Source organism: Callithrix jacchus, chromosome 1 (genome assembly GCF_049354715.1).
Source record: "Callithrix jacchus isolate 240 chromosome 1, calJac240_pri, whole genome shotgun sequence".
Lineage (NCBI taxonomy): Eukaryota > Metazoa > Chordata > Mammalia > Primates > Cebidae > Callithrix > Callithrix jacchus.
Window position 1 is genome coordinate 88,540,316 of NC_133502.1, and position 22,015 is coordinate 88,562,330.

General features: G+C 41.6%; 1 protein-coding gene and 1 long non-coding RNA gene across 22 annotated transcripts in view; one reads left to right on the forward strand and one right to left on the reverse strand.

Moving 5' to 3' along the window:
* Positions 1-22,015, forward strand: part of PRUNE2 (prune homolog 2 with BCH domain) — a 296,117-nt gene that overhangs the window by 212,625 nt on the left and 61,477 nt on the right. Inside the window, exon 1 of one of the 21 annotated variants that reach the window (XM_054254614.2) lies at positions 3,194-3,315. The exons of the other annotated variants lie outside the window; for them this stretch is intronic. The gene's annotated coding sequence lies outside the window, so the exon portion shown is untranslated. Of the gene's footprint in view, positions 1-3,193; positions 3,316-22,015 lie in introns of those variants that run through there. 21 annotated transcript variants of the gene reach the window in all.
* LOC144581706 (uncharacterized) overlaps positions 13,995-22,015 on the reverse strand; it is a 29,976-nt gene continuing 21,955 nt past the window's right edge. Inside the window, exon 4 of the long non-coding RNA XR_013532796.1 lies at positions 13,995-17,188. This is a non-coding gene — a long non-coding RNA (uncharacterized LOC144581706). The remainder of the gene's footprint in view (positions 17,189-22,015) is intronic.

Sequence of the window (22,015 nt, forward strand, 5' to 3'; positions counted from 1 at the left end):
GAAAGGGCCACCCTGGAAGGCATAGTGACCTAGTGTGAGGGACATGGCCAGCCAGAGGCACTCCCACTTCTTCTTGCCCCTCATCTCCCACGGGGGTCCTCATTGGTCAAAACCTAGTGGAGGCTGGGCATGGTGCCTCACATCTGTAATCCCAGCATTTTGGGAGGCCGAGGCAGACAGATCACTTGAGGTCAGGAGTTTGAGACCAGCCTGGCCAACATGGTGAAACCCCGTCTCTACAAAAAATACAAAAATTAGCCAAGCATGGTGATGCATGCCTGTAATCCCAGGTACTCGTGAGGCTCAGGCAGGTGAGGTCTTGTGCACTTGAACCCAGGAGGTGGAGGTCGAAGTGAGCCGAGATTCTACCACTGCACTCCAGCCTGGATGAGTGAGACCATGACAAAAAAATATAATAATGACTTTCTAGAGCGAACATTGTTTCATTTAGTCATCTGTTATACCATCAACTCAAGCAGCTATTGACAATATAATGTGTGAAGACTTTTTATTTTTATTTTTTAAACTTCCATTTATTAAATAATTTTAAAGTGTTAATTTAGCTCTCAGAGAATAACTAAAACTCCACTGGAGAATTTGACATCTACATGCCCGTCTTTTCAACATAATGGAATGCTTTTACTGCAGTTAAGCAGTGCTTCTTATTTTTTTAAAAAAAAAATCTTAACTGCTTTTGCATAATGAATAAAATAATGCATTCCCTCAAATGCCCAGTATACTCTGAGTTAGGACAATTTTGCCCTGGCACAATCTGGGAAAACGTCTTGCAAGACAAAGGGAGTGTTATTGATAATAACCAATGTCCCACATTTCCATTTAATGAAGTATTACTTAAAATGCTTTTAAGGTATCTACATTGGCCTGATGACAGTAACTTAATCACCATGTCTGGCCAACTGCTAACTTGCCAAACAGATATTACTATTTAAAACAGAATTGGTCTTGGCATGGTGGCTCATACTTGTAATCTCAGCACTTTGGGAGACCAAGGTGGGAGGATCACCTGAGGCCAGGAGTTCAAGACCAGCCTGACCAATATTTAGTATTTCTCTACTAAAAATATAAACATTAGCTGAGAATGGTGACACACACCTGTAATCCCAGCTACTCAGGGAGCCAGGGCTGGAGAATCATTTGAACGTGGAAGGCGTAGGTTGCAGTGAGCCGAGATGACACCACTGCACTCCCAGCCTGGGCGAGCCTGGGCAACAGAGTTAGACTGTCTCAAAACGAAACAAATAAAACAGAATTAGTTACAGTGTCTGTTCAGTAGCCTTCAGTTGCTGCCTTTCCCAAATAGGGAAGGAAGCCTTCTGATGAGCCAGCGCTTCATAAAGACAAGATCCCCATTTTTAGCCTTTGCCCTGGGCAGACATTCCCAAGATACAACCAGCTCCAGAGTTATCTTTTCTCCCCTAATGATTTGGGAAATTCACCCATGCTCTTGCTGAATTTCTGTCAGCCAGTGACCCTGCAAAGTGACACCTTCCTGTGGGCTCCATCCAGTCTCCTCCATAGCTGAAAGATACATGGCACGTGAGAAATTATGTCATAGCTATTCATAATTATGAAGAATTTTGTAGGCTTTTAGTTTAAATAAAGATATAAAATTTGCAACTTCCTCCTCTGCTCCTTTCCTTACTGTAAGCATAGGAGCTAAGGCCAGTCATGGTGGCTCACACCTGTAATCCCAGCACTTTGGGAGGCTAAGGTAGGTGGATCACCTGAGGTAGGAGTTTGAGACCAGCCTGGCCAACATGGTGAAACCCCGTCTCTACTAAAAATACAAAAATTATCTGTGTGGTGACACGTGTCTGTAATCCCAGCTACTCAGGAGGCTGAGGCAGGAGAATCAATTGAACCTGAGAGGTGGAGGTTGCAGTAAGCTGAGATCACGCCATTGCACTCCAGCCTGGGTGACAGAGTGAGACTTTGTCTCAAAAAAAAAAAAAGAATAGGCACTAACAACATTTCTTAAGCACCTACCCTGATGGTCCTCTGCTGAGTAATTAATTTTCCCACTCCAGTAGAGTGGTTAGGTCAATTGGAGATTACCTAAAATTGCCCATCCCTATTCTCCCATGGTCCCCTCCCCACCCCACCTCCTGTCAAAAGAAGAAAAATATTATGTAACATTGGATTTCTAGTTATTTCCCAAATTGATATTTTGCTAGAAAAAGTCTTTGGTTTATCTGATAATATATATATTTTGAAAACCATGCCAATAAAATTTTATAAACATTTCATTAATATTTTATTTGCATTAACTGTGTCAGCATTTCTGCTGGTATTTTTAGAATTAATAATAGTAGTAGCTAACATATATTGTGAGTTTACTTTAACCCAGATGACTCTCCCCAGAAAGGTTATCTTACCTCTTTTTTTTTTTTTTTTCTGAGACGGAGGCTTATTCTTTCGCCCAGGCTGGAGTGTGGAGTGCAGTGGCACAATCGGCTCACTGCAACCTGTCTCCTGGGTTCAAGATTCTTCTGCCTCAGCCTCCTGAGTAGCTGGGACTACAGACAGGCAGCACCATGCCCAGCTCTCTTACAATTTTTAAGGAACATCGTAACTACTGTCCGTTCTGTGAATGAACAGAACAGTCTTAAGGCGCTGTGAGGTTTAGTAATTTCCACACTTGCTAATAAGTGGTAGAAATCAGGTTCAACTTGTCCTTCTGACTGCAGGGTCCACAGGTTAACCTCCACACCCCTTTGTCTCCCAGTCGCTGAAATTGTACTGATTTTAGATAAACATCCTAACTTTCTCTAGGACCTTCAGCTGGACTTCCTTGTGAATCCTGCAATGCTTCCACAGTCCATTTTATTATCTTAATCATCATTCATTCAATGAAAATAATTACATTATCATTATATAGGGATGTGCTGTGAAACTACGGGGTGTTGTTTTTTTAAGAAGTTTTGGGAAAACTAAATTTCTTATAACTTGGGCTTTGAGCCCATTCACATACAGTCTCAGGAGCAGTAGTAGCAGTTTTCCTCAACTGACATAGAAATTAAAGGGCATTTTTTACTGCGCAACAGGGGTGAAAGGGTATCTTATATTCCCAAATGAAACTCAGCACAGCCCCAGCTCTGTCCCCTAGCCAGAGCGGCTGCACGGGGAGATCTGGGAGGCAGGTGATCATCCTTATTTAGATGTGCCAGAGATCATGTGACCAGAAAATGGAGGCGAATCTGTATTTCCAGTTAACTGCTCGGAAGAGAGATGCTGAAGAGCTGTAACCGTGCATCCTTTTCACCCTCCTGTTAGAAAGCCTCCTCTCCTCAGAAGGTAGGTGGGTCCTGGTGCAGCTTTTAGGAGATCGGGTACAGAAAGGACAGAATGCAATGGAGAATATTGTTCTCGAAGACTAATTATTGCTGCTGGGAAGTTGGAGGGGGAAAGGGGAGGGGGATGAGAGGATGCCGAATTCTGCCCAGCCCCTTGCAACTGACAGCTGGCAGCTGCATTTTCATCTGTATCCACTCATAGTGGAAAGCCTTGTGGTCTTTATGCTATCTCTGCCGCTTTCTAGACATTCAGGTAATCAGGAAACAGGCTTTGCACAGCTATAATCATTTTGTTTTCCTTTATGATAAAAATGGAGAGAGAAAAATCAAAGGAAGTGACAGATTTGAAACTGTTTGGGACTGTTGGCTAATGAGAAATATAATGTCTGTTTGGATTATTTGATAAGCAGGACAGCCCTGGAGAGAGGCGTTATTTTTTTTATGTTATTTCTAATTGCTATTGAAGCTAACACATCTATTTTTCTAAAGAATCCTGTAACCTTTAAACCTTACCTGAGTTTTAAGCTGCAGAAATAGGTCATCCTCAAAAATGGGTTTATGTTGTTCCCTCTGTCTTTTCATCTTTTCAAAATCAAGAAAGAATACTGAAAGGTTATCAATATTTCACTGAGTACGTTACGTGAAGTAGTAAAAAAATTACCACCTGGTCAATTTCAACCAGAAATACACAAGTTATTAAATTTCTGTGTGGTAACTAGAAAACAAAACTAGACTCCTACCTAACAGAAGTGATTTGAAGTGTGACTCTGCCTGAGATCAGGGTACTGGCCATGTGGATGAAAGGGGAAGGGGGCATGATCTCCATCCACTGCCCCCTCTGTAATGCAAACTCTTGACATGGTTTGATCTTATGTAAGCTTGCTGTGTGAGTCCAGCTTCCCGGACCACTTCCAGCCAGATGGCTGCCCTATGCCCCTCCTGAGAGGAAATGGGAGCCACTCCTGCGTGAGTCTATTCCAAAATCTTCATCTGATGAAAGTTTTCTTAAAATCATAATATACACAGAATGTAAAATCTGGAATAATTAGATTACGATGCCTGCTAAATCAAAAAAATGACTCATGAAATTTCTCTTGATTGATAAGAGAAATGTCTTATCTGGGAGGTAAAACAAAACAGCTTTCATGGAAATGTCACTAGGGCAAATTAGATATTTTTAGGGAACTGAAAACTCAGTACTCTTAAAATGGTTTGGACATTGTTCCCCAGCTCTGAAGAACAAGATGGGGCTGTTGTCTTTGGAAGTCAGCAGCACCTAAACATCCCTGTGATTGAGCTTCGTAATGCAAAGTTACCCCTTATGTCCTAAATAAGATTTAATGCTTCACAGATACTTATGGATAATGAACCAGGTTTTCCTTCCTATTAACAAGTCAAATTAACATTTTTTCCCCAATGGTTAGTGCTCTCTTTGGTATATCCCAGTGAACTTCTATTTACATTCCATTTGGCTTCTCAGTCTTGAGTGGCTTTGTACTCCTGGGAAGATTTATCTCTTTAATAAGAGATACTTATATATAAAGGATCACAGTACTTTCTTGATTTAACATCACACTTTCTAGCTAGAAGATAAAGTGTAGGGTTTGCATGTAGGTTCAGGTACTTCATATAGGTTATGGGGCAAAATCTTAGGTTTATCTACAGCAAATAAAAGCTGATTTTTTTTTCCTACTTAACTAGCCTGGAATTCCTTGCCCTCTGTTTGCTATGTCAAGATTTTGCAGACAGAGACTGCATGAACCAAGTTCCTGCTAGAGTAGTATTTGTATTGGGGATGGTTTCTCAATTCCTTACCAATCCAAGTGAAGGGTAATTAGTAGCTGGGGGAAAGAAGAAGGGGAGAGAAGGGGCAGAAGGAAAAGTAGGGAAGGACAGATTTTTGTCCCCTGGTATCTTGTCTGCCCGCTTGACAAAGAACATGGCTCCTTCTGCATTAATAATGGCAGGAATCGTGAGGTGCTTGTGGATAGGTACGTCACGATGTGGCTCAAGCTAGTCTCAAACTTCTGCCCCATAAGAAGGGCATTGGAGAAGAAGCAGGAGTAGGTGCCCTTCATCTGAGCGTTCTTTTCCTTCGAGGGCTGTTGCCAGCGTTGGCTTTATCTTGTCCTGATAGCTGCCTATTTGCCTGCTATTTTGATAGTTGTTTGATTCCTTATATTGTTCTTGAATCCTGAAGTTCAACTGCTAAGGTAATAGAAGCCAAACTAAATTTTAGAATTCATTTGGATTCACTTCTTGAATTTACAGGCAGAAAATGAGTCCCAGTTAGAGTGTGTGACTGTCTTTAAGATCACCCAGTCAGTGGCTAGGCTGGCATCAGAACTCAGGGGTCTTAGCTCTGGACCTTGTGCTACTTCCTCTCAGCCCAGGGCCTTGAGAAAAAAAATCTTGGTGCAGTAGCTCATGCCTGTAATCCCAGCACTTCGGGAGGCTGAGGCAGGAGGATCACTTGAGGCCAGAAGTTTGAGACCAGGCTGAGCAACATAATGAGACCCTGTCTCTACAGAAATTTAAAAATTAGCTGAATGTGGTAGCATGCACCTGTAGTTCCAGCTGCTTTGGAGGCTGAGGCAGGAAGATGGCTTGAGCCAAGGAGGTTGAGGCTGCAGTGAGCTATGATCATGCCATTGCACTCCAGCCTGGGTGACAGAGCAAGAATCTGTCTCAAAAAAAAGAGAAGAGAAATCTAGTCCATGCATTAACATTTTTCATGGCTTAAAAAAAAAAAAAAACTATCACTCCTCTGTTTTTAGGAAAAGGTGGCATTCCCTCATTCATTTACAATGAAACAACTCTATTGCCAGAACTTGAGTGTTTATTGTTAACAGAATGGTATCCCTAAGAACTGCATATAATACAATGTAACTAAGGTGCAGTCTCTCCTCTAGTGTGGGGAGGAGAGAGTAAAACAAATGGCTTGTGAAGGGCAGAGTGAAATCAATTCCATAGGAGAGTATACAAGGTGGGGCTCTGGGTGCTTAAAGGTGAGAGAGTGGCTAGTACAAGATTAATGGATGAGATAGATTCAATAGGTTGGGAGAAGGGACATTTCAGCTGGAGGGAATATATTAAACCCAGCTCTGGAGTCAGGAGAGCTATCAGTTGGAGTTGGGAGACTTAAGAAGAATCTCAATTGGCCTGAAGGATAGAACATCTGGAGAAGCTAAAGATGGATTGTTCTAAATGGTTAAGAGCCGGAGGCTGAAACAAGGAAGCCTGTATTCAGGGAATCCTGTTTTCAGTCCACAGTGCAAAGCTGATGATCCTTGAGCTGGGTATTGTGATTGCAATGGACTGGCAGTGATGCAAGAGAAATGGGAGGGCAGATGGGAAGTGGTAATCCACCTGAGACATAGTCAAGGCTGGAACTGTTCTTGAGATGGAAAGAAGGGAGGCAGTTTCAGAACTGCAGACACAGAAGAAAGCTAGAGGGCATGAAAATTGAGGAAGACGAGAACCTACTGGAAAGATGCCTGCAGAAGAATTAGCAAGCCCCATGAACAGTCATCATTTTATTCTTAGTGTCTGAGACTCTGCAGTCTTAGTGAATTGCTTGATATAAGTTCATATAAGCAAGGCAAAGAAAGCACAAAGCTCTCTCCTCCTCATCAGAACATAACACAGCCTACTTGGGCAGCAACACTTGCTGCAAGTGAAAAACCACATCTGATTCATCAGCCTTAGGCCATGGTCCCGGTGCTGGACAATGGTATGACTACACTTTCTTTGTTACCAAGAGTGCAGGTCTGCAGACCTTTATATATATTGAGGTGTACCTATTGGGATGGGGTGTGAAGAGGATGGTGATGTTTTCCTCTGGTTAGGCTCTTACCTTCTGGGCATTGGCTACAGAAGGAGAACACCCAGCTTCAGGGCAGGGGTGAGGCCAAATACTGTCTGTGACAAGCTCCAAGGAGATTGTGACTCATAGGTTGCAAGAATGAGTCTTGATTGTGGGCTTAGGAACTGAGGAGAAAGGGGAAAGAAAGAGAACCAGAAAGCTCAGATGGAATCCATCCCCACTGCCTCCCTGGCTTACCAATGAGTCCAGGTACCACCTCTTGTTGGAGGCTTTCAGATCGCTGTCCTCTACCCCTGCATCTGGAGGAACTGCTGGTGTCTCTGAAATCTGTAGGACTCATGGCTTGTAGCCCCTCCTGTGCTGTTTTGTGTGAACCTGTATGTGTCTTTTCCTCTTTATCCTCCGAGATTTTTAATTCTCTTGAGAGCAGAATGTGTCTCTGATCCATTCTTTTTGTAATACAGCCTCCCCCAATGCTAACACTTTCCATATGGCTCTAGGACTCAAATGTTTGTTGAACTCCTACCCAAATGAATAGCCTGAGAAACAAACAGTGAGTATCAGAAAGAAGCCACAGCTGCCAAAGCTTGTAGCAATCTGCTTTGGAAACTTCTTGGTACAGTTTTACCTGGAGAGAGAGAGAGAGAGAGCATTCAATCTCCCTTCCAATCCAAAAATTGAAAACCAAACACAGGTTTTCAATGTTGCCCTGAAAAGCAGGATTTAGTGCTGCCCAAACCCAATGTGAAAGTCCCATTCAAAAAGCCACCATTGCCCCCAAAGTTACCACCTAACAATTACATGTTTCCACATCCAGTTCCCAGAAATATCCAGGAAAGGTTGATGAAGTTGGACGTTCTAAAAATAGTTCTTCCTAAAATAAAATAGGAGTGAAACCAACATAGTGTGATCCCAAGAAAGCAGCTGAGCATGAGGTAGGTAAGGAGGGCAGGGAACATGGAGCAGAAAGGAGAGCTAGAGACTTCATCTCAAAAGGTCAGTAGTGATAATTGAAAGAAAGCAAGTGTGGGATGAAGTTCAGCCCCATTTCTGAGCTGGCCATGGGGAAGTTTTCCTTGTGCATTAAACTAAGTTCAGATGTAATCAAAGCTTATGGCTGGGCTGGGTGCAGTGGTTTATGCCTGTAATCCTGACACTTTGGAAGGCCAAGATAGGAGGATCACTTGAGGCCAGGAGTTTGAGGCCAGGCTGGGCAACACAGCGAGACCCCATCTCTACAAAAAAAATTCAAAAAATATCTTAGCCAGCTGTGGGGGGATGCATCTGTGGTCCCACTTACTCAGGAGGCCAAGATGGGAGGATCTCTTGAGGCCAGGAGTCTCAAAGTGTTGCCAGGAGCCTAGGCAACATAGTGAGACACTGTCTCTACCAAATTTTATTTTAAAACTTAGCTGGGGATGGTGGCACACACCTGTGGTTCCATCTTCTCTGGAGTCAAAATGGGAGGATCTCAGGATCTCTTGAGGCCAGAAGTTCAAGACCAGCCTGGGCACTACAGTGAAACCCTGATTCTACCAAAAAACTTTTAAAACAGCCAGGCATGGTGGTGGGTGCCTGTGATCCCCACTACTTGGAGACTGATGGGAGGACCACTTGAGCCTGGGAAGTCAGGGCTACGGTGAGCCGTGTTCATGCCACTGCACTCCTGCCTGGGTAACAGAGCAAGAATCTGTCTCAAAAAAAAAAAAAAAATTAAAAAACTCCTATCTCTGCAGTAAAGGCAGAGATTAGATTTCTTATGATGAGTGTCTCACCAAGTTTTTTATGTACTTGTCAGTTTATAAGCTCAAGTTTATCCCTAGCTGGATGAGTATATACCTGGTATTAAGCTGTTACGTTTATTTCCTAGTACTTTCATCCATCAGCAGGGACGTGGTAACCCAAAAATGTGAGTGATATATACAAGAGAGTCATGGAATCACATTTAAGGTATAATTCTGTGAAATTATTTAAAAGCATAAGCACCTGTTCTTCCCTGAATAGCTATCTACATTTATACAGTGAAGACACAGAAATGAAAAAGAGATGACTAAATGAATCAGTTCTCCCCATGAGGTTTGCAGAGCTGTATGATTACTGAATGTATCCCTCAAGAGGGTATGAAATTAATCAGGTCTTGTAATTAGCTTCATAGAATGTGATTATATTGTGCAGCAGAGTACATGTAAGTAAGCGGGATGGCCTCTTCCAGTGTCAAGAGGCCTAACTTAGGTTTTTCTTTCTCCCTGTAGATCTGTCAGGCAGCCACAGAAGGGCTTTATAGTAGAGAAGATGAGGAAAAAGACTGACATAGTCCTTCCACAGTCAAGATTTTCCTCCCTGATGCTGGATATACTGTGAAGATCTGATACTTTATTGGTTTGCTAGGTAGGGCTGCCATAACAAAGTACCAAAGACTGGGTGGCTTAAAAAGTAGACATTTATTTTCTCACAGTTGTGGAAGTCTGAGATCAAGGTATTGCTAAAATTGGTTTCTTCTAAGGCCTGTCTCTCCTTGGCTTACATATGGCTGTCTTCTCTCCATGTCTTCCATCTGTGTGTGTTTGTGTCCAAATTTCCTCTTGCTCTAAGGATGCCAGTCATATTGAACAGTGACCCACTCTAATGACCTCATTTTCACTTTATTACCTCTGCAAAAACCCCATCTCTACATACACATCTTGAGATACTAAGGGTTAAGACTTCAACATAAGAATCTTGGGGTATGCAGTTCTGCCTATAACAGATACCTGAGGAATGTGACAGTGTGTGTGCCTGGAATTCCTGATGGTTCTGTGATTGGCGACAGGTTCCCAACCCCAAAAACCATTAATCATACTTCAGTGATGAGTCTATGCATCCCTTCAGGGGTTTCATGATCTCCTCAGAGACTCAGTGAATATAGAAGGCTAAGCATAGCCCAGAGGCTTATAATAATAATAATAGTAATATTAGAAGGAATAATATAATAGAACTTTTGCCAAGCACTTTACTTTTTATCTCTTTGAAATCTCTCCTGTCATTCCCATTTTGCAGATGAGGAAACTAAGTTAGAAAAATTAGTAATGTTAGCAGAGTTACATGGTTAATAAGAAGCAGATGTGGACAGGCACAGTGGCTCATGCCTGTTATCCCAGAACTTTGGGAAGCTGAGGAGGGTGGATCACTTGAGGCCAGGAGTTCAAGATGAGTCTGACCAACATGGTGAAACCCCATCTCTACTAAAAATACAAAAATTAGCCAGGTATGGTGGTGTATGCCTGTAATCCCAGCTACTCGGGAGACTGAGGCAGAAAAATTGCTTGAACCTGGGAGGTGGAGGTTGCAGTAGGCTGAGATCGTGCCATTGCACTCCAGCCTGGGTGACAGAGTGAGACTCCATCTCAAAAAAAATCAAATAAGAGGCAGAAGTAGAGTGAGTCACATTGATCCCACCAGGGTAATGCCTCCCTGTTTGTGAGCATTGTTTTTCTTAAACTGTTGTGAAAGGCTAAGGAGAAATTTCTTGCAGGAGAATGCGTGTGAAGGGGCCTGAAGAAGTCCATCAGCTTAACGTTGGACATCTAAGAAAGTCCAGAATCCCCAAAGAGCATTGAAACCTTAAGTGTGATCAGGAAGTTTCCCGCTACCAAGAGGTAGCTAACTTAGATCTGTTAGACCCCAACCATTGGGAAGGTAGAGCAAATGAGACTCAAAGACAGGAAGGGAGCACAGGGACTCTGGAGCTGGCTGGGGCTGAGTCTGCTGTCGACTCTTCCTCCTCTCTCGGCTCCCTTTGATTTGTCTCTGAGAAACCATGCTGAGAGACAAACTAGCAGGGCAGACAAACTCAAGCCGCTTTTTCAAAACACGGCCTGAGACTCATGGAACTAGAGGAGAATGGTGGTTGCCAGAGGATAGGGAGGGGAAGAGGGAAAGGGGAGTGTTGACTAAAGGGTACAAAATTTCTGTTAGATCTGAAGAGTAAACTTCAGTGATCTGTTGGAGAGTGGTGCTATCATAAATAAAGTGCACTGTGTATTTCAAAGTTACTAAAAAATTAGATTTTAAATATTTTCACCAAAAAAAATGAGGTGATGGATTTGTCAGTTTGCTTAATCCAATCATTCTACAGTGTAAATATATGTTAAAACATTACATGGTACCCCATCAATATATATTTATGTGTGTATATGTTGATAGATAACATTACATATACATAAAATGTATGCTATATATATTTTATGTTTCACACAAAAAATATATTCATGGGCTACACAAATATCTATATATGTGTATATGTATATGCATACACAAATATATTACAATTTATGGGGTGTATGTGTATGTGTGTGTGTTGTGTGTGTGTGTGTATATATATATATATATTAGCATCAGGTTTCAGGGCCTGTGCTCTCCCTACATGATATTCTATGGTAGTCTTTCATTTGCATTCAGGATTAGAGGAGTGATATGCACAAATGCATTAATCCAACAAATGTATGAAGGTGAGCCTAATTTCAGGGAGCATGAACCTGGCACTTCCTTTATATGATAGTTAACCCTGTCTCTGTAAACAAGAATATATCACATGTAAGCTTCCTGAGAGCTACAGATTTTTCCCAATCTGTTTTATCAGTCACATCGTTTTGGCTGATGGGTGACAAAAACTCAACTTACCATGCTTAGGTTAAAAAGAATATTAATTGGCTCATATTATGAAAACCCCAGAACTAATCTGGCTCTAGGCAGAGATGAATAAGCAAGCGCCAACCTCGCAGTCAATGTTTACCTAATCTTTTTCTTTACTCATTGTCTCTGTTTCTTAATTCAGTGGCCCTCAGGTTTACATTATAGTCAGCTGCAATCCCCAGAGAAAGGCTTTCTTTTTCCCAGAGGTTTCAACAAAATTTGGGTTGAATCGTGGACAAACTGGTGTCACATGCTTATTTGTGGAACCAATCATATGGTAGGGGCAGGGACTCTGCTGAAATATAATTCTATTTTTATATATAAAATATATATTTTGTCAGTTTTCTATAAGTAACCTGTATTTTTATAATGAATAAGACTTTTTAAAAGTCTGATTTTTTTAATATTAAGATCGCTGAGAAAAATAAAGCCTGTTTTAAGTCTAAATCACTCCATCTACTGAGGGGCTTCTGGTTAAGATCAAGAAGCAAATCGGTTCTCTCTCCTAACATTTTTATCGCCATCACTGTCTCCTAATTCTGGTATCTTCAGGGAGGTCTCGTTTTGTCACCTCCTCTGCCTTTGCCACTTCCCATGACTCTGAGAGTTCCTCAGTGTTTTTAACATATTTAAACTATCAGCATATCTTTAAAATAAACTATTTGGACTTTATTTAAAATTTCAAGGTGACAATATGTCTTTAAAAAAGATATACCCTGACTAGATTAGATTTAATTGCCAGTTTTGCATAACCTCTAGCTGATAAGAATTCCCTGAAAGGAGTTTTTAACATAAATCTGAGATCCTTTTACATGTGTTTTATGTGACATCTGAGATAATTTATTTCCACAGGCTGATGGGATATACCTCCTTGTGGGAGCAGTTGAAGAGCACCTTTCTGGTGGTGCAGGTGTAAAAATGGTGCCTAAATTGTAGCAGTGGCAGAAGCATTAGCTGTCCCAAGACATCAAGCTCTAGGGCACCCACACAGTAGAGATCTTCACAGACACACCCCACAGCTCTCAGTCTCCCTGTCAGGCTGTCCCCCTTCAGATTTATCATCCAAAGGTGGTTTCATGAGCTTAGAAAAACCTGTCTTTCCCAGGGCCCCTGCTTTTTTTTTTTTTTAATTGTGGTCAGAAACACATTACATAAAATTTACCATCTTAACCATTGTTAAGTGTACAATTCAGTTATGGTAGGTACATTTACATTGCTGTGCAAAGATCTCCAGATGTTTTTATTTCTTAAAAATAAAACTTGATACCCATTAAATGTTTCCCCATCTCCCTGGCCCCAGGCAACCACCATTCTACTTTCTGTTTCTATGAATGTGACTGCTTTAGATAATTCAGTTAGGTGGAATCATAGAGTAATGGGGTTTTTTTGTTTGTTTTTTTTGTGTGACTGGCTTATTTCATTTAGCATGATGTCCTCAAAGTCCATTCCTACTATAGCCTGTAACTGGATTATCTTCCTTTTTAAGGCTGAATAATATTTCATTATATGCATATACTGCATTTTCTTTATCCATTGATAATGGTTTGATTCTATGTCCCTACCCAAATCTCATCTCAAATTGTAATTCCCATGGGTTGGGGGAGGGGCCTGGTGGGAGGTGATTGGATCATGAGGACAGACTTCCCCCTTGCTGTTCGTATGATAGTGAGTGAGTTATCACGAGATCTGGTTGTTTGAAAGTGTGGCACTTCCCCCTTTGCTCGCTCTCTTGTATTGCCACGTAAGACGTGCCTTGCTTTCCTTTTGCTTTTAGTCATGATTGTAAGTTTCCTAAGGCCTCCCTAGCCATGTGGAACTGTGAGTCAATTAAACCTCTCTTCTTTATGCATTACCCAGTCTCGGGTAATTCTTTATAGCAGTGTGAAAACAGACTAATATATCCATTCATCCATCAGTAGGTGCTTGGGTTCCTTCTACCTATTGGTTATTATGCCTATAACTGCTATGAATGTGGTTGTGCAAATACCTCTTTGAGATTCTACTTTCAATTCTTTTGGACTTATAACAGAAGTGGGGTTGCTAAATTATTAAGTGCTTCCTAAGGCCAGTTACACCCTCCTTACGGAAGAATTAAAAACAGTGGAAGACCATTGGGGTCAAGTTTGGACCTAAAATGAAATAAAGGACAGTGGGAGGGAAAATGGAACTAAGCAAATGGCGTGTTTACTGAAAAAGAATGTTTATTAAACCACAATCGGGCAATGTATTATTCTAATATTACAATGAATAGAAAGTTATTAGATGGCATATAAATCATCACTTACTACACATGACAAAAATATTGCTTGTTTTGAAAAAATTAGAATACAATAAAATATGCTTGTCACAAACCAAAAAAAATTATATGATAATTCTATTGTTAATTGATTTGAGGATCCACCATACTATTTTTAAAAGAGGCAGCATCATTTTATATTCCAGCCAACAGTACACAAGAGTTCCCATTTCTCTGTATCCTCACCAACACTTGTTATTTTCTGTTTTTTGTTTTTGTTTTGAGATGGAGTCTTGCTCTGTCACCCAGGCTGGAGTGCAGTGGCGTGATCTTGGCTCACTGCAACCTGGGAATAGGAGTACTCCCAGGTTCAAGTGATTCTCCTGCCTCAGCCTCCCGAGTAGCTGGGACTACAGGTACATGCCACCATGCCTGGCTAATATTTTGTATTTTTAGTAGAAACAGGGTTTCACTATGTTAGCCAAGATAGTCTCCATCTCCTGACCTCGTGATCTGCCTGCCCCGGCCTCCCAAAATGCTGGGATTACAGGCTTGAGCCCCCACGCCCAGCCCTGTTTTTTCTTCTTTATAGTAGCCATCCTAATGAGTATGAAGTAATATATCCTTGTAGTTTTGATTTGCATTTTTCTAATGATTAGTGATGTGGGACATCTTTTCATATGCTTGTTAGCCATTTGCATATCATCTTTGGAGAAATATCTTTGCCTATTTCAAGTCCTTTACCCATTTTTTAATTAGGTTATTTGTACTTTTGTTGTTGGGTTTTAGGAGTTCTTGATATATTCTACATATTAACCCCTTATCAGATATATAATTTGCAAATATTTTCTCTCATTCCATAGGTTGCCTTTCACTCTTGATTGCATCCTTTGATGCACAGGTTTTAAGTTTGATGTTGTCCCATCTATCTATTTTTTTCTTTTGTTGCCTCTGCTTTTGGTGTCATATCCAAGGAATTATTGTCAAATCCAATGTCATGAAGTTTTTCTCCTACGTTTTATGCTAGAAGCTTCCATTTTGGGTCTTATGTTTTTATCTTTAATCTATTTTGAGCAATTTTGGTATATTATATAAGGAGAGGGCCCAACTTGATTCTTTTACATGTGGATATCTCGTTTTCCCAGCACCATTTGTTGAATAAACTGTTTTCCCATTAAATGGTCTCAGCAACTCTATCAAAGAACATTTGACAATATATGCATGGGTTTATTTCTGAGCTCTCTATTATATTCCACTAGTCTATATATCTGTCTTTTTATTTATTCATTCTTGGAGACTCACTCAGGCTGGGGTGCAGTGACACCCATACAATCATAGCTCACTGCAGCTTCAAACTCCTGGGCTCAAGCAGTCCTTCTATCTCAGCCTTCCTAGTAATTGGGATTACAGGAGTGAGCCACTGTGCTCAGCTGTATCAGTGTTTATGCCAGTACCATACTGTTTTCATTACTGTAGCTTTGTAATAAGTTTTAAAATTAGGAGGTGCAAAACTCCAAATTTGTTCTTTTTCAAGATTGTTTTGGCTATTTGTGGTCCCTTGAAATTTCAAATACATTTTGGAATAGATATTTCTATTTTTTCAAAAAGTTCCATTGGAATCCAGGGCACTTGCTTTTGAAAATCACTATTATATTTAATTTTTAACAAAATTACCGAAATGATGACAACAGCAGTATCTAATCCTTATATGTCATCAGTCATGGTTGGCAAGGCAGTGTTCCCTATCCCTACCTAAATCAACTCATTTAATCCTTATAACAACTTACTAAGTAAGTAGTGTTACTTTTCCCATTTTACAGATGAGGAGACAGACACACATAGAAATTCTATAACTCATGGAAGGTTACACATTTTAAAAGGACAGAGCCAAGAGTCAAGTGCAGGCAGCCTGACTCCAGAGTGTTGAGGCTTTCTGGAATAAAAATGCCACATAGCAGTTCAGGTCACATTTACTAGATTCTTTTGTTTTTGAGACAGAGTCTTGCTCTGTCTCTGAACGCAGTGGTGCGATCTCAGCTCAGAGTTGTACCTCTGCCTCCTGGGTTCAAGCAATTCTGCTGTTTCAGCCTCCTAGGTAGCTGGGATTACAGGTGCCTGCCACCACACCTGGTTGATTTTTTGTATTTTAGTGGAGACAGGGTTTCACCATGTTGCCCAGACTGCTCCCAAACTCCTGAGCTCAGGCAATCAGCCTGCCTCGGCCTCCCAAAGTGCTGAGATTACAGGTGTGAGCCACCACACCCAGCCTTAGATTCTTGTTAGATGCAGTCCAAGCTATTCAGAGAGGCCCACACATCTCTTGGGATTATATCTTAGACCTATGTTTCCCAAATTTTGTTCTGTACTAACATGTGACTCAAGAAGAAAGAAAGAAGAAAAGATGAAAAGATTTTTGGTCAAAATGAAACATACAAAATCAAACAAATTTCTTTTCTGGAGGACATCTCAGAGTCTATAACAAGTTCCTGTGCATTTTAAAGTCCCCAGAGGAGAATATAATATATGATGCTTCACAAACTTAATTAGCACAGAGCCTTTTGGCATAGATCTGTGGAGCTCGTTCTCTGGGCACAGGCTCTGGCAGACGCTGGCATAAAGATATGACCAGTTGTTCCCCTCTGCATCCCATTCACCCCAGGATGGTTTGCAACACGCGAATGCAAATTCTCATGGGGTGTGAGGGGGGTGTTCATTCTTATGTCTGCCCTGGTCAGTCCCAGGCTTGAGCTCATGAGCTGACCTCCAGGAGTGGATTCCAGGAATCTGCCTGGATCTTGCAGCAGGCCTGCTTCCTGGACTTCCCCAGGAAACTCACCAGGGTCTGAGAGGTGACTCAGTTTTCAACCACAGGCAGCAATTGTGTGGGAATGAAAAGATAAAGGAATTTAATGCTAGAGGAAAAGGAGGAACAATGGACCCATCAGGAAGGAAATCCAGAAAATAAAAATGGGATGGTGTCACACAAAGGACAGAACACTGATGCACATATCTTCTGTTTATTCAGCAAATGTCCACAGTGGGCTCACTGCAGGCAGTGCTCTCAGCCCCTGTGGCCCTTTAGAAGCAGACAGTTTGATCATCCAGATGGAAATATTTCATTCTCTGCCTCATTTTTCTCACCTGTGAAACAGGAACAGAAAAGAATGCCTTAAAGGAATTCTATCAAAAACAATGCTAATTTTAAAAGTATAAAGGCTTTTCAAAGTCAGATAAATACTATGAAAATCAAAGCATTTCTTTTTTCTTTAAGGACAAGAACAATTAAAGTAATGAATTTTTTTAAGCAAATAATTTTAAAAATCCAAAACTGAAAAAAAAAACCAGTAAATCTAACAAAATAGATAAAGCAACAGTAAAAGCAACCAAAGTGAAAAGACCATTGCAAAAGAAACTACTGAATTGAAGAAACAGACTGCAGATTCTGGAAAACAGGCTGCAGCGCAAGGATAGAATTAAATCAATTTAAAACTACCTATTGCAAAAGATGAATCAGCCAGGCTATATACAGCAACTGCCATGAGTAGCCCATGTGTCTTATTTATTTCAGTATCCCCACTGTTTGCACAGATTGGACCTTCAGAAAATATTTGTGAAGATGAACAAATGTAATAGACATGTGGACCGTGGGGACAGCGGGACCTCCATGATGATGGGTTAATCTCAGCCTGGGCTTTTCTGGCTTTCTTTGTCATGCTAACATTTCAGCTCATGTGCTTTGCTATTTCTGCTGCTTCCTACACTTTATTTTGGAAAACATCAGGAGCCCCGATAATGTGGCAGTGGGACGTGACAACATAATCCTGCTACTGATAAACAACTGAAATTACTACTTGCTAAGCACTTCTTTTTTTTCTGACATTAACTTGAATTTGCCCAAGATTCCTAGAAGTGCATAGAATCTTACTATTTTCAAATTACCTTTTAATTTGAAAATGTTGCCACATATTCATATCTTTAAATTTGAAACACAGAAAAGTAGATGAATCAAATGTAGAAATTCTTCTCCCTGTACCTACTCCACACAGGTAACTACTATTAAAAACATATTCTTCCTAGATATTATGCATATCTAAAAACATGACATTAATGTGTATAATTTTATGGAAATAGTATTATTCTAAATGTACCATTTTGTAACTTGAGTTTTGATTAGCTACATCTTAAATACCATCTATATCAATACATTTAGACATTTTTTACATTGATATACGGTCATGAGTTTCATGCTGTTTTAAATCACTCCCTTACTGATAGGCATTTAGATTAGCACTTACATTTTTGTAAAAAAAATTTTTTTTTGAGTAGAAAATTTTGTTTAGTCACTGAATGAACAACTAGGGTCCAAGGCTGAGGGCAAGATGGTGCAAAGTACTCTTTCTCCCAAAGAGAGAGAGGGCAAGAAGCTCTTGGCAGTTGGGGTAGATGCTTCCCTGAAGGCCTCTTAAAAGGTGACTCAGATTTACCAAACTCAACCATCAGCCCATCCCATGTGAGCAGAAGACTGGGGAGGAAGAGAGTAAGGGAATTAAGAAGTCATTGCCTTGTTAGGAGTACTGGGGTGCATCCCTTCCTGCTCCTCCAAAGCCAACTGAAGGTTGCCCCAGAAGAGTCCTGAGTAAAAGTTGGAATCCCTTCCATGAAGAGGACTGGCATCTCATGCCCAGGGAGGTCTGCTTAGACAGTGGACTACTGGTCTGCCCGGATCCTGCCTGAGCCAATGAAAATAACATCTGAGGCCAAGCGTGGTGGCTCACGCCTGTAATCCCAGCACTTTGGGAGGCAGAGGTGGGTGCATCACCTGAGGTCAGGAGTTTGAGAGCAGCCTGACCAACATGGTGAACCCTGTCTCTACTAAAAATACAAAAATTAGCTGGGCATGGCGGCAGGTGGCTATGATCCCAGCTACTCGGGAGGCTGAGGCAGAAGAATCGCTTGAACCCAAGAGATGGAGGTTGCAGTGAGCCAAGATTGTGCCACCGCACTCCAGCCTGGGTGACAAGAACAAAACTTCATCTATTAAAAAAAAAAAAAATCCCAGCACTTTGGGAGGCCGAGGTGGGTGCATCACAAAGTCAAGAGATCGAGACCATCCTGGTCAACATGGTGAAACCCCGTCTCTACTAAAAATACAAAAAATTAGCTGGGCATGGTGGCGCGTGCCTGTAATCCCAGCTACTCGGGAGGCTGAGGCAGGAGAATTGTCTGAACCCAGGAGGCAGAGGTTGCGGTGAGCCGAGATCGCACCATTGCACTCCAGCCAGGGTAACAGGAGCGAAACTCCATCTCAAAAAAAAAAAAAAAAGGAGAGAACTTTCAAGAGAGGGTGGTGGTGGAGTGACCTTGGACTATCATGGAGAGACATGGTGGTATAGGTGACCTATACCACCTAGGTGCAGTGACCCCATGGACAGTAGTGGATTTGAGTCATTTTGTAATATCCCACCTGTTATGCACTGAATTGTGTCTCTCCAAATCCATACATTTTGAAGTCCTGTCTCGTATTTGGAGACGGTGTCTTTAAAATGAATTCATTAGGGAGGCCCTAATCCAGTAAGATTGGTGTCTTTATGAAGAAGAGAGATTAGGACATGCACACACACAGGAATGATGACTGTGAAAAAGAGAGGGATGAGGGCCATCTTCAAGTCCAGGAGAGAGGCCTCAGAAGAAACCAACCCTGGTGACACCTTCCAACCTCAGACTTCCAAACTCCAGAATTGTCAATAAGTAAATTTCTGTTGCTGAAGTCACCCAGTGTGTGAAACTTTGCTATGGAAGCCCTCCAAAGTAAGATTTCACCCAAGGTGAGAAGGTCCCAGCCAGAGGCAGTGCTAGGAGCTGAGAACAATAGGAAGATGTGGAGTGAAGCCACTTCTCCTGTATCAGTGAAGTGGACAGTGGGGAGGCCCCATGGGCCCTCAAGGAACTCCTCCAAGTTTCCAACAGAGGGAGAGGCTCCCAAAGTTCTGTCTGGGAAGAGGAGAGAGAGAACGGTCCAGGCCTCTCCCAGCTTCCACCTCAATCTCCCACACAGGCCCTTTTCACAGATCTGAATGCTGGGGTAGGAGGAGGAATGGGGGAACCCTCCCTATCCCAAATGCCCTGAAGCATATCTTTGGTTAGCACAATAGGAGAGTGAAGGAGATGCAATTTTTAGATGATAAACTGGCTGTTTTAAACTAGATTAGCTTTTAGTTTAGTAACTGAAAGTAACAAGATAGCAGGATGCAGGGAAGGAAGATTCAGCAAAGCACAGTTAAACTCAGAGATCCGGCCGGGCATGATGGCTCATGCCTGTAATCCAAGCACTTTGGAAGCCAAGGCGGGCTGATCACCTGAGGTCGAGAGTTCAAGACCAGCCTGACCAACATGGTGAAACCCCGTTTTTAAAGATAAATAAATATATTTTTTATTTTTAAAAGTTTTTATTAAAAAAAATTAAAAGAAATATTAAAGACATCTGAGAAATTTTAAATGATTTCATGTTTGCACGATCATCAAATTCAGACTATTTAAAAAACCCTCCAGTTTTGTGTTTTTACAGTAAACATCTTTTTACATGTATCTTGCTATATACCTGGGAGTATTCTGCACTATATATTCTTAGAACAGCTGGTCCAAAGCTATGTATATTTAAAATTTTGATGAATACAACCAAAAAACTGTACCTCAATTTATATTCCTTATAGAAACACACTTGGGTGTGCCACTTGTACCAATATGAGAGCTGCACAAGTTAAAAAATATATTCAACTTTAAGAAAATGAAAGTTACTCAAGTCGTTAGACTCCAGGGCAGCAGTGGTCAAATTTTCCCTACACCACCCCCCAAGCCCAATCCAGTCGGCGACCTATTCTGGTACATAAAGTTTTATTGAAACACAGCCATACCCATGCATTTACATATTGACTATAGCTATGTTTTTGCTAGGACAACAGAGCTGAGTCGTTGCCACAGAAACTGTAGAGCATGCAAAGCCCAACACATTCAGTATCTGGCTCTTCCAGAAATACTGTGCTGACCCCAGCTCCAGAAAACTCAAAAGGCAAGCCTCCTATACCCTGCGGATCTGCAAATACAATTGCTGAACAGCAGTTGAAGGAGTATCTGCGTGTGTTCCTGTGGTTCATGTTTCCCTGTGCCCGATTGTCCAAGGCATTTGGGTGACTTCATACTCTTGAACTACTTGGGGAAGGAAGTCAGACTGGGAGAGTGTAGCCATTGCATTGCTCGGTGGGGGTCGGGACCCTTTGTGAGCTTATCTCCTTGGATAGGAGATAAGTGGGGCAGGGAGGCGTCTTCCCCAGGTGTAAATCCCAGGCGATGCTGAGCAGGTGAAGTGGGGGCTGCAGGTGGCAGGAGCCTGTGCTGCGAGCCCAGCCAGTTCTATGGCTGATGTGCGTTTCCTGCAGGTGCTCGTGTTGACGATTGTCTCCAATTTTGAAGACAAACAATGGTCTACTCTCCCTGCTCCCTTCAGAAGAACCTCATTCTTTCAAACTCACTCCCTGCTGCTCCTAATATTGTCAGAGAGCTTTACTGTTGAAGGAGAGGGCACACATGTGCCACACCAGGGGTGACTCTTGCCTAATTGGGGTCACAGCAATGACTTCTTTGTAAAACACTGCCATAGCATCACCTATAATTCTAAATTATGTTTTGACAAAAGCTTAACTTCTTATCAAAAGGAATTTGTCGAGAGAATTTTGATGGTCAGGTTCCACTATGTGGTGACACTTTCTGAGGAGTGCTTTACCCGAAGGACCAGGCACCCTCATGCGTCTAAATCAGTGTGTTGTTCAATAGTGACTCATTCATCTCCACTATGTGCTGGGCCCTGTGCTAAACACTGGCTGTGCCTGTCCCCCAGGAGATTTGTGTGTGTGGAGAGGGTGGCACTGGAGAGCAGTGGGGGCAGACACATTTCAAACAGGAAATCATAGGAAC